At 39.1% G+C, this 14,699-nt stretch overlaps 1 pseudogene; it reads right to left on the reverse strand.

The window, feature by feature from the left end:
• Positions 1-8,465: 8,465 nt before the first annotated feature.
• On the reverse strand, positions 8,466-10,017 carry LOC149205535 (F-box/kelch-repeat protein At1g80440-like; annotated as a pseudogene).
• Between the last annotated feature and the right edge of the window lie 4,682 nt (positions 10,018-14,699).

Below are 14,699 nucleotides of genomic sequence, written 5' to 3' on the forward strand. Positions count from 1 at the left end.
TTATTCATCTGGCTAGTGCATCAAAGGAAGATCTTAACTTGGGAGAATCTCCTTAAGAAAGGCTTCATTGGGCCTTCCAAATGTTACCTATGTGGCGCTCATGAGGAGACGATTGAACACCTTCTCAACCTCTGTCCTTTCACTTCAAAGGTGTGGGACTGGGTGGCCTCCATTTTTAGACAAACTGATAGGGATAGTCTCAGCATATCCAACACTCTGAAGAACTGGAGGAAAAACTTCTCAGGGAATGAGATTGTTAATAAAGCCTGGATTCTGGTTCCAGGCTTTGTCATCTAGAATGTTTGGAAAGAGCGCAATAGTTGGATCTTCAAAAAAAAAAACAAGCATGCCCCAACACATAATTGATCAAATTCTAAGGCAGCTCAAAGACACAATAAGAAGCTTGTTGAGGACCCTTCCTAAAGATCCTCCTCTGCCCCAAGAGGAGAGAATTATACTTCACTTGGGTCTCCAGTCTATCAGTCCTCTGGGAATAATAAAGGAAGTGAGCCTAATAAATAAAGGTGTTAACATTTGGAAGCCCCCTCCTTATGGTTTCTTAAAGGTTAATATTGATGGAGCAGCTAAGGGCAACCCAGGATTAGTGGGCTTTGGGGGTGCCATAAGAGATGATCAGGGACAAATACAGAAAATCTTCCATGGCCACTTGGGGAAGGCCACTAATAACATGGCTGAGCTCATGGCATTAGAGCAATGCTTGGAAATCCTGGTGGATTCAAGTTCACACAATGTTATAATTGAAGCGGATTCAGAATTAATTATTAGAGCGACTAAGAAAATTAGTAATGGAACCTCTCCAAATAAAGTGTCGAAGCACTAGAAGCTTCTGCAGGTTTTTTACCGCATCTACTCTCACCTACGAACCCTTAAAACTATCAGATTTGTTCATGTGAAAAGGAAAGCTAATATGTTAGCAGATCGATTGGCGAATGAAGGAGTCACCAATAGGGACAGGGATTCTAGGTATGCTTGGGATTCGTTACCTCCAGGCAAATTGTGGGAGGACTATCTCTGTCTAGCAACCCAGGATATGGAACTATGGACTAACAGGATAGATCAAGGGGACTTAGAAGACTGGTGGGTGGATGGAGAACCCCAGGCAGTCTAACCCACCTTGGTTTGGTTGTTTTCCATAGTCTAGAATTCTTTTGATTGAATGATGAAAGGATTGACTCGGATAGCACCACAGGATGAGGTGTCCATTTTCATATTGCTTAGTTGGTGTTTGATAGAGAATCTAGGTGGATGGGATTGGCTCAAGATGTGGCTGCTGGACGGAATTGAAGGACAACACGTGGTGAAAGGACGTGTTTGTTTTTCCGTGCAACAACCGTTCCAAAACCGTTCCAAAACCACAAGTGGTATATTGGGCGGGGTCCAAATGGTTTCTGGTTTTTTTGAGATTGGCTCCGATTCCACTCTTCATGCGACGCGTGGCGGGGCGAGGTGAGAGAAAACCGCCCTCATCGGGCGGTTAACTCTCGCGCTTCTCGTCCTCCCGATATTCACGAAGACCGTTGGATCTTAGTCAGTTGATCAACGGCGGCGATTTGTTTGTGCTAGTTGGTCGGACCCGAAAAAAGATTAGAGTGTTATGCTTTTAATTTTCATCGAGTCCGTTTGATAGTTTTAAGCTTGGCTTGTGGTGGGACCTCTTGTGGACCCACGGTGAGTCATTTGTGGCCTTTTGTGACCTCCGGTTCGATGGACTAGCTCTCTAAGGAATTCTAGGTTCATTTGTTGCACGACAGCACTACCAGATGGCCTTGTGCCTTAACTGTCTGGCGGTTCTCTCCGATTTTCCTATTTAAGTTTCTCTTGGTTTTGGGTGAATGCTTTGGTTCGGCCTGCCCTGCTGACTGTTGAACTCTCACAGAGCGGGTGCGGCTACTTGTAAATTATGTATTTTTGGCTAAGCTTAATAGAAGGGCCTACTCTTACCTGATCAAATATTTATAAATGTTAAAATAATTTGTAGAGAATATGTATTTTTTAATCTCCATATTGTTTGCAAGTCTTAACATTAGAACCATGTGGAAAACACATATTATAAAATTAACTTGAACTTAAATTTAGATTTGAACATGACTGTGAAAATACCAAATTTACGTATTTTTTATTTTATTCTTTTTATTGTTTAAAAGTTATGGATCTCTGCGGGCCGACGATGAACCCTAGCCAAGTTGTGGCCGCCTCCCCTGCTCCGGATGCTACCCGGCCCAGGCTCCGCCCTGCAGCAAACAACAAAGTGAAACCATTACAGAGATCACGGCTCTTGAAGTTGCACTCGTCAGCTGCCGTCGTCCCAACGCCCACGGACTCTGTCTTGCTTTGGTCCTCTGCCGCTGGCGAGGAAGATCTTGCTCTGCCCAAGCTCATTCGGGGGCTTCCTTCTCCATCAACGGCAGCGCGGGCTATTACAGCTATTCTTCAAGCTAAGAAGCCCAGACCTCAGGACGGCGGCAGAAAGCACAGGCCGAGTTCCCCAAGCCTTCACGGAAGATGTGCTCTGGCCATCCGGATCTCGGTCTGTCAAATAACTGAGGGTTTCTGCCATGAACCAGTGCAGTGGACCTCACTCGCCTGGTCTCCATTTGGTTCTGGGGCGAACATCCACTTTCAGAAAGGCATACGCAGTCTCAGATCTGATAGCGATGGGCCAGATCAAACCACCCAGCAGGCACAGCAAGCCATGCTCTGGCCAGATCCAGAGATCTGTAATCATTTTGACATGGGGTCCAAGCCTATATCTGACCCCTTTCAGATTTTTATTTCTCAGCCTTCAGGCAGAACCAGCATGCAATGGGTGAGTCCTTCAGATCTGGTGCAGGAGCTCAAGTTGCAGCTTGAATGCAGATTGGGGATTCCATCCAGCCTTCTGCGACTTCTCTCTCAAGGTAAACAACTTGAAGACCATCTTCCTCTTTCTGCTTACAGCATTTCTAGGAACAGCGTGGTGGTGGCGAACCTTCGTTTAAGAGGAGGTGCAGGGGGGCAAACTTCCTCCTCCAAGCCTTTCTCATACAAGGATGCAGTACACTCTGAGAACCCCAAACCACCAGAAGCCCCTAAATCTAAGGTCTTCCTGGTGGACAAGATCGAAGAGGTTCCCTTTGTTGAATTCATGCATGAAGAACTGGCTTCGCAGCAACAAGAATTCGCTGAAAGAGCCATCATCTGCAGATTTAATGGTTTGTGGCCGCGTTCTCAGGATCTCTACGCATGGATACATGCAAACTGGACACATAATTGTAAGGTATTTTTCTGTTCGAAAGGCTATTTCATTGTTTTATTCAAAGATAGTGAGCACTATGAAAATGCCTTAGAAGAGGGCCCTTGGTTCATGGGAAATGCAGGGTTATTCTTGACCCCTTGGTTCCCAGACTTCGATCCAGACACTGCAACCATCACCAAGACTCCGGTATGGATTCGGCTTCCAAACTTTCCTGCCCACTTATGGAATACTCGTGTCTTCAGAGTTATAGGAGACACCTTGGGCAGCTTCCTCAGTGGAGACTTATGGCGAGAATCTAAAGGACTCTACTCATATGCAAGATTATGTGCGGAGTTAGACCTGAGCAAAGGTCTTCCAGAACAAATCAACCTTAAGATAAACGACCTTGTCTGGACCCAGACTCTGGACTACGAGAATACAGCTTTTCGGTGCCGCCATTGCCATCAATCTGGGCATCTGCAGAACACTTGTCCATCTCGACCGGCAAAAAAGAGCAAAGCCAATGCTTCCAAGCCCAAGCCCAAGCGCTGGACTCCCTGCTCTCCTCCTCCAGTGGTGGATCCTGGTTCCTCCACCTCAGAAGATGAAGGCAGCGATGAAGAATTGGAACAGGTCCCATCGCCCGTGGCCCCCGCTACCGATGGTGTGGCGCCTTCCTCTGACTCGGCCATTGCTCAGAAACGTGTCCATCTGTCTTCCTCCTCAGATTCAGAAAAGGAGAGTTTCCCCAAGAAAGGAACGCCGGTGGGAGATCCCAATCTTCAAGTTGTAATCGCTCATCCACCTCAAAATGGTTGGGTTGCAGTCAAGAATCGAAAAGGGAAAAAACCTCGTGTTGGAACCACTACCCTTGCAGGGTAGTTCTCTTTGTTTCTCTCAGTTTCATATGTCTTGTTGTAGCTCCTTGTTTGCATAGCTCCTTCTCCGGAACCGAGGTTGACAGGTCTGTCATTTCCGGTTGCCGGTTCTTGCTTCTTTGAGATGTACCCTCTTGTACAATATTTTCACTTAATAGATTTAGTCTTAACTAGAAAAAAAAAAAAAAAGTTAGCATTCCTTTTTCTCAATTGTGGTTCACGGTCACTAAGTGGTTGTTACATGCACGGGTAATTATCTGGGCAGATCCACCCGAAGGGATCTACTCATCGGCTTATCTGGTGAGGCCTAACCACAAGGGCGTTGAGGAGATTTAACTCCGTGACCTCACAAGGGCGTTGAGGAGATTTAACTCCGTGACCTCCCAAGTGGAAAGGTACTTAGCAACGAGAATTCGACCAATTGAGCTAACCCTTGGGGCAAATTTAAAAGTTAGCATTATTTTTATATATTTTTTATTTTAACGTTAAATTTTATAATATTAAAATAATAATTATCTTTTAATAAATTTTAGTATATTTACAGATAAATTTTTTATTTTTTATTTATATAATTATAAAAAATTGAAATAATAATTAGTTATAATTAATTATTCTTATCTTTTTAAATAATAATGAAAATAAAAACATTTACATCCTGAAAAATGAAGGTACTATCTTCATGCTAATAATTATAAAAGAAATTTTGAAGATTTTACCAAGATTTTATCTAGTATGCTAAATTGCAAAGTATAATGAATTGGGTTGTATCCATGTGTTGGGTAGTAGTGTCATAGATTATGTGATTTCAAATATCCCCATATACAACCAAGTAGTAAAATTTCATCTTTTAAACTACAACGAGTGTGACGAAAATAAAGTTAATATTTTCTTAAAATACTTAAATAGTGAATTAAATCTCCTATTGTATAACAACAATTTTGAAGATTTGTATCATAATTATATGACACCCTCTTTACTTCCATTAATAAATTCTCACTCCACACACATATTCTCTGCACTCTCAATACTTAGCCAATTTTGAGTGTTTGGAAGAACTTTGTCTATATGTTCCCCTGCACAATTAGACCTATGAACATCTTTTGATCCATGCATCCTTGTCTTCCATGCATTGGAACCACACACCCATTCCTTCTGCATACATTGATTCCTATGCATGACAATTTTCTGTATGTGACACGTCAAGAGGCCACCTCACCAACTTTACTTCATTCTTCACGTAAATCCACCATTTCCTCATTTCAAGGTTAATTGAAAGCTCATTGATGGAAGCCTAATCCTCAAGGTAAAGGAAGCACTTGATATGGTATCGTGTGAATCAAATGATTAATATCGTACTACATAAATTACTCCCCATCATCTCATGTTGAGAGCGACCATGAGCATTAACTTCCCATTAGTGTTTCAGATGGCCCAACAGAAGTGGTATGAAAGAAGGTAACATCATATTAATTGCACCAAAAAATGAGGATTTAATAGCTAAGATCCACTAAAGCTTTATTGATCTTTTATGCATTTCTAAGTACATTGAACAAATGGATACTAAAATAAATAAGGAGGCATTTTGTGGGAATATAGCTGATCCAAGTGGATATTAGTGGCCACCTGCCAAGTCCACTTGGACCCCACCATTGTTTCTTTAAGCTTTTTCAATTTCCTTATTTGTAGCACAATTTACTATTTTTAGCAGTTTTTCGGGTCCTGAACTTCCGGCGCTGTTTTCTGGAACCAGGGTTGGATGCAGGCAAGAGAATTGGATCTTGAAGGACATTTGACAGAGTAATGAGACTCAAAGATGAATAGTTATCTATTTGTTCTATAAAATTAAGGTTGCAAGAAGATGAACTTGTCTGGCCTCAAACCCCTACAAGGTTTATACAGTGTGCACTAGTTACAAAGCCATGCCCATAGCAGAGCCTCGAGAAGAGTGTTGGTACTGAATACCATTGTGGAAAATCCACTCCTTTGAAGGCCAGGTTATTCTTCTGGTTAGCTCTTAGAAACAAAGCTCCCACTTGGGTTATATTACAAAAGAAAGCTTATTTGGGTTCAGTTTACTTTGTAAATCATGGGAGGAATCTCTTCAGCGTACTCTCTTTGATTGTATATTTGCCAAGGAAGTTTGGAAGGAGGCCTCCTCCTTAACAGGTACCTGGGCCTCTTGGAAGAATCCTACCTTACAGAAAGCTTTCAAAAGTGGATGGAGGAATCCTTATTGCTTCATCATAGAGCACTGCAAAGTACTTTTTGCTGGGCATTGTGGATCACAAGGAATCATATTCTCTTTGAGAACATGACTTACTCCCACTGGAAGTATTTTATAAAATCATATTTATATATGGACTTAAGCACATGCCTAGCACAAAGCGAACATGAAATATTGGAATCCTGGAGACAGATCAATCTTATCCCTGGGGTAAGTCAAAGGAATCTGAGTCTATGTGGCATGGGTGATATTCTGTTTATTTCTCCGACTTTGAGATGCTCTTTCAAGGAGCACTTAGGTTTTAATAGCAATAATTAGGCAGAGCTGCATGCTCGAAAACTTATGTTGAAGTGTCGCAAATGGAAAAAATGTGGTAACAGTAGATGCTCTTCCACTATGTTTATAGGGAACACAATGCGAAGGTTGATGAGTTGTAAACTGTTGTTTTTTACCAGTGTGTGCGTTTTTGGTGGAGGAACTTCGAATGGAATGGAAATTTTCCGTTCATAAACTTGAGTGCTGCAGAACAGAACTTACTGCGTAAGTGGCATCTGGACAGCTAGTTGGATTAAAGAGCTAGCCATATCATATCAATCCACGGAAATTGCTCTCTACCCATAGTTTGTATCTGCAGCAACAAGCAGTACTACAATCCTAGTTTTCACCTCAATCTGGTCATCAAGCATGGGACTCCATCAGAAACAGCAAATGCAGGGATCAAATTTCCCACAAACATCTTTTAGTAATCCTCATTTAGTGATTTAGCAATCTATTGACATAAACCTTTCCAAGCGTGTGTCGCATATAGGTGTTTCTCTGATCAGCTACTGATTATTTGACTACTTTTGAGCAGATGTCTTGAATCAAGACCAGATAAATAGAGTTCAAATGTTACAAAATCCTGCTGATTTATGTACATCTGTTCAGAACAGAAACCCTTTCAATGCTTCTTCTCCTCAGGCATCTTCTATCATCCTGTCTTCAGGAAGCCTGAAAAATTCAGGAGGTGATATGGCAGAAGGGATGAGCGGTCCAGGTGGACTAAACCTTTCTATGGCACTATCCTCTGGTGTTAGAACTCAGAACAGTGGATTGACATCCACAGTAAATGCAATCAACATGCAAAATCAACTTCTGTGAGTTCAACTGCTGTTCATTCTGGTCAAATGCGTCCAATTTCTATCCACCAGCCTTCAATCCCATTAGCCGCAGGACCTATTAGCCCTGCAACTAGCACTCCACCTGGATTGCATGGGCAATCGACAACAAGGGTGGTGCAACCTTAATCTAACGATAGTCTCAGTTTGAATCTTTGAGAACCTTCGCCATCCAGCTAACTTGTTGCTAGTATTATTCAGAGCTGTTGTGCAGGCACATGCATTTATTAAAAAGATGAACAACATCAGAGCCAGGTTAATCTAGACCAGCCAGTAGTAAATTGCATTGACAGGAGAATTGGCTTATTTGCATGTTTTCCTGTGATCTTAAAGGGTACCCCTTTAGACATTTGAAGCCCAACTTGTCAGTATGTGAAGAACCTTTTCTTTTGTCATTTTGTATTATAGTCCCTTGTTAACATGTCTTGAGACACGTCTGTTCATGAAATGTAGATTCAAGTCTAGGAATATATTTTCACCATTTCTGGTGTATGAATGTTTTCCTCCTTACCACGCGTATATATGTTGGGAAGTTAACAACTTGTTCTTAGGTTATTCTGGCCATTGACTTCAGAGGAGGCTATGGTTTACCTAAAAACCTAGAGTTCCATCAGTTTGGTCCATCTTTTGTATATTACATTGTACATTGACACAGAATCTCTCGAGCTGTCCGAAAGAATTCAAATAATTAATCTTCAAAATTTTATTTCATGGAGCGTAGTTATATGATCAACCAATGTTTTGTATTTTGATATGGTTGGATATTCTGAGTGAATTTAAAGTTGTGGTTTCATTAATGGATTGTAAAAGCTTGTCTAGTTTCTACTAACTTTGGGACTAATTTAGAGAGATTTGAGTTTCATGTTTATCCCCAGTTACGTGCTTGACTTGTGAAATGTGCAGTTTGCACATTTTTGTTAGCACATTGTTTTTAACAGCCTAACAGGTTATTATTCTCTTTTCTTGGCATAATTGGATTCTTCATCCGTAAATAAGAGTATTTATTTATGGCAACTGATGTTTTGGCCGAAATAATCTAAGAACATTTGGACTTGTATTGAGACGTAGCCTTTTGATATTAAAAAACAAGAGGTGGTCAAAGCCCTTGCTCAGAGTTAGTTACCTGATCGCCATCACTGCAAGCAGAACCGCTTACAAATATCTGGTCAGACCACACTGTTGCGCAATTAACAATATTCATATCTCCAGGAAGAGATGCCACCACTTCCCAAACATTCTCTTTACTATTATAAGACATCACTTGTTGCCTATGGAAGAAATACAAATTCCCAAACGCAACAACACACGACCTGGGGCATCCCCCAATACTCCACATGTTCTCCACTCTGCTCCAAACGCCTGTACTGGGATAATGGATTGTATACTTCCGCACTCCTCTCGAATCGACCCTGCGACTCTGTGGCATATCCACTTATCACAGTGAAATTCCCATCCATAAAGACTCCCCGGCATTTGTCTCGCTCTCGGCTCATGGGAGGCAGAATTTCCCACTTGTCTTCTTCCACATCGTAAGCCTCTGCAGCCAACAGAGCGTTTTTATTCTAATCATGTCCTCCGGCAACATAGATAAGCCGATAAGGGGAACAGAGCAAGCGAAGAAGGATCGAACCCTGGGCATATCGGCTCCCCTGCGCCATGTACTGGACTTGAAATCATAGATAAAAACAGAATTCGTTGCCTCCCAGTGAGAGGGATGCCATCCTCCAATTACAACATGTTTCTGATCCACCCAAACGCAGTGACAAAACAGGGGAATCCCATCGGAATACTGGGGAATTAGAGGCAGCCCGTCCCAGACGCCCTGCAGAGGGTCAAATAGAGTTATAGCCCATTAGCAGGTGCTCCCAACCGTTTACCCTCTGCCGACTTCCCCTCAGAATTAGCCTGAACAAGGCATATCAACTGCTCGCTCGTCCCAGTAATCTTCCTTTCCGCATAGAACCGGGGGCTAGTCAGCATAGCCTCCCAGCTTCTACAAACAGATTTGAGTTTCCCGTGCGCTTTGTAAGACACTCTGAGCAAGCACTCTCGACCGATTTCCTCCTTTCTAATGGTTACTTGATCTTAAGGGACTGATGTTCACCGTGCCGAATTTGTGTATATTCTGGCAAAGCTACTTGCATTTTATGTTTGCACTTATTGTAGGCAGGCATTCATACTCTCGTGGGTGTTTGTTTTAATGATAAAGAACATTCCTTAAAGTGCAAAACAAGATGGCTGTGCCCATTGATGATAATTGTGGAACAAGTTTTACTAAATAAGTGACCTGCAATTACAAGTGCAACCAAAGTTTAGTATTGGCGTAATTCTCTAGGGTTCTTTTGAGAGTTATGTGAAAACTGAAGGATCGTCTCATTCGAAACAGTGATAGACAGTCACACTGAATGCTGATTATTTTTGTGTCAGATCACTGCGAGTGATAGACAGTCACACTGAATGCTGATTATTTTTGTGTCAGGTCACTGAGACTGCTGTGGGTGAAGTCGTAAGCAGATAAACCATGATGACTGAACTCAGTGTCAAATTGAGAATGTGGCACACTATTAAACATAGAGTTACTTTTAATAATATTAAACCTATATTGATGATAGACACTTAAACCTATATGGATGATAGAGATTTTAAATAATAAATTAAATTTATATATAATTCAAAATCTTAAACTAAATTTATATATAATTCAAAATATTTAATAACAAAGTTATAGGTAAATCTTCATATATATATAAAAAAACTATAGTTTTTTTTTTTTTTTCAAATTGAAAAAACTAAATTGGTTTATATATTAATTTAAAATATTGTATTTATAGAAACTTATCCTAAAAATCTATCTTTTTAGTTTTTTAATGGTTAAAAACTAATGATTAACGGATCGTGTTCAAAAATAAAAATGGTTGGCTATTTTATATTTTATTTATATAAATTAAGCCACATACCATTGTTATTTTTAATTCTTAACTAAAGATGTTTAAAATAAAAAAGCATTACCCTTTAGAAATAGAAACAATGGTGGCATCTCCTCATAAAAGGGAAATGTCATAATGGCACCCATTCATTATCGCAATTTTTATAATGAGCTTTGATATAGCATTTTTGAAGTTAAAATATTTTGCTTTGAGCTTGAACTCGACAATCACAACACAGTTCTTATAACAAAAGTAGCCTTTTGATTTAGGCAACCTTGTGAAAAATGGGTAAAGAGAATTCTGCAAATTTGTTAGAGGTGTTGGTTGGTCAGATTGCTAATTTTTATTTTGAAACTGGCCAGGGCAAATAGGGGCATTAGAGACTGATAAGGATTCAGGCGACCTCTGGTATCCTAAACAGTTGCAGTGCCCTAACTAGCCAATGGTGTTCATGGCTACTAGGAGCACTAGAGACCAGGGTAAGAAGAGGGGAAGGAAGTCGGAAGTCCCAAGTTGTGTTACATGACTGTAATGAGGGTGGTAAGAAGAAGAAAAGAGAGCGGAAGCTTAAGATTAAAACCCCATAAAAAATTGGGATTTTGAATTCAAATTGTGGAGAATTAGCGAAACTCTGTATGGAGGTTGAAATTAATGATGAGGATCTCAGAATGAGGAGGACAACCACTGTTTTTGGGGAGTCCAGTGCAAGGGTTCAGGCCACAATGTCTGAATGGTCTTTTGCTTTAAGCGAACGAGGGTTGGAAATTGCTTCGCGTGCAGACCCTGGTGTTTCGAATTTTCTGCATAACCAGAATTATGTTGGTGAAATGCAGATGGAGTTTGGGGTTATGGAGAACGAAATTAATGATGAAACACAAAAGATAGCGACTGATGGTTTTCGGGAGTCCAGTCCTCAGGTTTCGACCATAAACTATGGATGGTCAATGCCAATTATTTCGCATGCCAAAACTGGTTTGAAGACTACTTCACGTGCCAATCCTAATACCAGACTTGAGGGTTTGAAGCGGGCCATCAAGCTCTGCACTGTGTCACCTAAGGGCGATGAGGGTGGTGAGGAGCAGAGAGCACCTAAACGCAAGGAGGTAGCGAAAAATTGGGGTAACAAAGTCAAAATGGAGGGAATCACTGAAGGCGGAGGATTGTAACTTAGTTTCTTAGCTAGTGCAAGCAAACCATTGGCTTATTACCGAAAGGTTAAAACTAAATATTGCATAGTAGTTTTGCATTCTTCCAAATTCTTACCATTGTCAGTGCTTGTAATTTACACACAGTAAATTTTTTTGAACTTGATCTATATGCTAGTAGGGATTGTTTTAGGTTTTTAGATTACCTTGACATAGACTTTAAAGCAATATCCAAATTTTATTAGGTTTAGAGTGGTTTTTTATTCAATAATATATTGTAATAAACTTGAACAATCCATAAGGTAGAGTCAAAGGTGCAAACCCCATGCCCTGTTTTTAGTTTTAAAGACATGCATCAGATGCTAGAAACAAGGACAATTTTTTTGCTTGTTTTATGCTATATATTTTAATTTATTGAAACAGTGATAGACAATCACACTTAATGTTGATTATTTTTGTGACAGGTCATGTGACTATTGTGGGTGAAGTCATAAGCAGATAAACCATGATGATTGAACCCAGTGTCAAATTGAGAATGTGGGACACTATTAAACATAGAGTTACTTTTGAGTTTTCAGTTTTACTAATTAAAAATTAAAAGCTAACTATTTCTCAAAATAACTTGTACATTAGCAAGTATTTGAGCTCCACAAATTGGTTCGATGAAAATAACAACTACTACAATAGTTTTTCAATAAACAATTCAATTTTTTCCTTTTTAATCTTTCTGATTTTAGTATTTGCACATTAAATTTGATTTTTTGAGTTTTAATTCATGATCTATGATGATGTGTTGACGTGTCCTTCAAACTAATGTGTAAGTTGACCTATACTAATAGACACTTAAAATAATAAATTAAATTTATATATAATTCAAAATTTTTAATAACAAAGTTATATGTAAATTTTCATATATAGAAAAAAAAAACTATAAATTATTTTGTTTTTCAAATTGAAATTTTTTTATATATTAATTTACTAACTATTTTATTTATAGAAATTTATTTTTTAAGTTTTTTAATGGTTAAAAACTAATGGTTAACGGACCATGCTTAAAATAAAAAGCGCTGGTTGTTTTATATTTTATCTATATAAATTAAGCCATATATCATTGTTATTTTTAATTCTTAACTAACTATGTTTAAAATAAAAAAGCATCACCCTTTAAAAATAGAAACAATGGTGGCATCTCTTCATAAAAGTGAAATGTCATAATGGCACCTTTTCACTTTTGCAGTATTTATAATGAGCTTTGATATAGCATTTTTGAAGTTAAAATATTTTGCCTTTGAACTTGAACCCAACGATCAAAAAACAAATCTTATAACAAAAGTAACCTTTTGATTTAGGCGACCTTGTGAAAAATGGGTGAAGAGAATTTTGCAAATTCGTTAGAGGTGTTGGTTGGTCATATTGCTAATTTTTATTTCGAAACTGGCCAGGGCAAATAGGGGCATCAGAGACTGATAAGGATTCGGGCGACCTCTGGTATCCTAAACAATTGCAGTGCCCCAACTAGCCAATGGTGTTCAGGGCTACTGGGAGCACTAGAGACCAGGGTGAGAAGAGGGGAAGGACGCCGGAAGTCCCAAGTTGTGCTACATGACTGTAATAAGGGTGGTAAGAAGAAGAAAAGAGAGCAGAAGCCTAAGATTAAAACCCCATAAAAAATTGGGATTTTGAATTCAAATTGTGGAGAATTAGCGAAACTCTGTATGGAGGTTGAAATTAATGATGAGGCTCTCAGAATGAGGAGGACAACTATTGTTTATGGGGAGTCCAGTGCAAGGGTTCATGCCACAGTGTCTGAATGGTATTTGCCTTTAAGCGAACAAGGGTTGGAAATTGCTTCACGTGCAGACCCTGGTGTTTCAAATTTTCTAGATAGCCAGAATTCTGTTGGTGAAATGCAGATAGAGTTTGGGGTTATGGAGAACGAAATTAATGATGAAACAGAAAAGACAGCGACTGGCAGTTTTCGGGAGTCCAATCCTTAGGTTTCGACCATAAACTCTGGATGGTCGATGCCAATTATTTCACGTGCCGAAATTGGTTTGAAGACTACTTCACGTGCCAATCCTAATACCAGACTCGAGGGTTTGAAGCGGGCCATCAAGCTCCGCACTGTGTCACCTAAGGGCGATGAGGGTGGTGAGCAGCAAAGAGCAACTAAACGCAAGGAGGTAGCGAAAATTGGGGTAACAAAGTCAAAATGGAGGGAATTACTAAAGGCGGAGGATTGTAACCTAGTTTCTTAGCTAGTGCAGGCAAACCATTGGCTTATTACTGAAAAGTTAAAACTAAATATTGCATAGTAGTTTTGCATTCTTCCAAATTCCTACCATTGTCAGTGCTTGTAATTTACACACAATAATTTTTTTTGAACTTGATCTATATGCTAGTAGGGATTGTTTTAGGTTTTTAGATTACCTTGACATAGACTTTAAAGCAATATCAAAATTTTATTAGTTTTAGAGTGGTTTTTTATTCAATAATATATTGGAATAAGCTTGAACAATCCATGAGGTAGAGTCAAAGGTTCAAACACCATGCCATGTTTTTAGTTTTAAAGATATGCATCAATGCTAGAAACAAGGACAACTTTTTTGCTTGTTTTATGCTATATATTTTAATTTATTGAACATTTTTCCAATAAAGATAGTGCTTTGTTGTGATGTTGTGTAGCTTATGCATTAAATACTTGGAACTATAGTAGCATTAGTACTTGTTGTATAAAATGGTGTATATTTAAGTAATAATTGATATTAATATTAAAATTTACTATATTTTATTTTCAATAATGTATTTGTTATTAGTCTTTGTCTAAATTAACATACATTTATATTCAAACTTAGTCGATAGAGACTACGTTACAGGTATTTTTTGTTTTAATATGTTATTTGAATGAATATACAATTAAGTTAAAAGAAAATCATGTATATCAACGGTGGTGTTGTACCAGGTTGGGATGTTGCACAAAGTTGTCACATATGATTGAGTTTGCAATATTCTTCCTTTTCATCTTTAATTATTTAGACTTTTACACCTAAAATTCATTGTTAGAAGTTAAGGAAATGGGGAATTAATCAATTTTTGTGAAGTTCCATACGTGCATGAGGAATTTGAAAGCATC

The sequence above is a fragment of the Pinus tabuliformis genome, chromosome 1_2 (assembly GCF_031772625.1).
Source record: "Pinus tabuliformis cultivar Carrire ecotype Pingquan chromosome 1_2, CPIR1, whole genome shotgun sequence".
NCBI lineage: Eukaryota > Viridiplantae > Streptophyta > Pinopsida > Pinales > Pinaceae > Pinus > Pinus tabuliformis.